Genomic DNA, 1,508 nt, shown 5'->3' on the forward strand with positions numbered 1-1,508 from the left:
CTTCTATATAGAGAAAATTGTTTGGCAACTTCTATAAAGAGAAAATTGTTTGGCAAACATGAAGAAAATCTGCATTGCCTGATGCAACCTGCTAGTCACGCTTAAGGTCCCCTGCCTCATGGGAACATTGAGCCAAGGAGCCACCCTAAGGTATCTTAAGTGAAAGAAGGGAGAATGTCTGTGTTTGCTCATCAAGCCGCAGGGCTGCCTGACGACCTGCTCAACACCCGTGACCTGCCAGACAGTGACAACACTGCAGGTTTGGGGACACTGCAGTATGTGCACATCCCCGGTCTCCTGCCTTGTGGGGTTACTATTTTCCTTTCCAGATGAAGAGATAGAGCCCGGGTGGCATTGGTGGAGCTGGGCCACAGGTCGCCAGACTCCCAGGCCAGTGCCCCACATCTCCTCCCCACATCCTGCTTCAAAGATGAGTGATACCCACATCTGCTCTGGGAAGGAGGGCAAAGGAGATTTGGCCAAGAGCAAGCGGGCTGGGCTGGACTCTCACTCCTGACTGACAGCAGGAGGGACGGACACGCCAGAGCCAGTGCCACACGCTGCCGCTCTCTTCCCTCAGACCTCAATCACAGCAGGCTCGGGTGCAGCAAAAGAGTGTCTATTTAAAATATTGAGACGCTTTGATGCAAGAATTCCATTTCTGCAAATCTGGGTTAAGGAATAATAAAAAGGTGGGCAATGAGGGTGGCAAAGATTTATTCACAAGCCATCTTCATCCCATGATAACTGATCAAAATAGGAAATACCACTAATATCTAGAAGTTACCAATCTAAAACGGTATCTATTTAAAATGGAGTTTCCAAAGGTTTTTTAATAATATGAAGACAAGTTTATGAAAATCATAAAATATAGTCTCAGCTACATTTTTAAAAATCAGAAAAGGCTGATAGCACATTAAGATGCTAAAAGTGGTTATTCTAGATTGGGGAATTGGAGTGATTTTTTTTTCTCCTTTATGTTTCTCTGTACTTGCCTTTTTTTTTTTTTTTCAAAGCAGTGCATATGTAATACTTTGGTAATCAGGAAATAAATTTTAACCATTAAAACTATAATGGGATGGGGAAGAATACTTTTCTTGAGCTAACAAACACTAGACTTGAACTTCACCAGGGTGGTCATCTTGTTTATTCCTCAACCCAGAACCGAGCTCAAGGCCAGGTGCTTAGCAGGTCGTTCATATCTGACTACCCACCATTGGGAGCAGCTTAGAAGACAAAATTCAGCCTTTTCATAAAGGTTGAATCTCAAAAATGGTACCAAACCCAATACAGTCATAAACACAGTTGTTGTTTTATAAAATAGGCATTGGATTTTGACCTTAAACTGCAAACCAAACAGGCCCCAAACCCAAGTTGCAGGACGGGAGAGAAAACAAACACACAGGTTTGTAGCTTTAACACTTGGCCTCAGGTCCCCCCTGCAAAGAACTGAATGTGGCTGTTGATTAGTGAAAAGGAGTTTTATTTCCTTGTGCAGAAGGAAATTT

This window comes from Rhinolophus ferrumequinum, assembly GCF_004115265.2.
Source record: "Rhinolophus ferrumequinum isolate MPI-CBG mRhiFer1 chromosome 15 unlocalized genomic scaffold, mRhiFer1_v1.p scaffold_54_arrow_ctg1_1, whole genome shotgun sequence".
Classification (NCBI taxonomy): Eukaryota; Metazoa; Chordata; class Mammalia; order Chiroptera; family Rhinolophidae; genus Rhinolophus; species Rhinolophus ferrumequinum.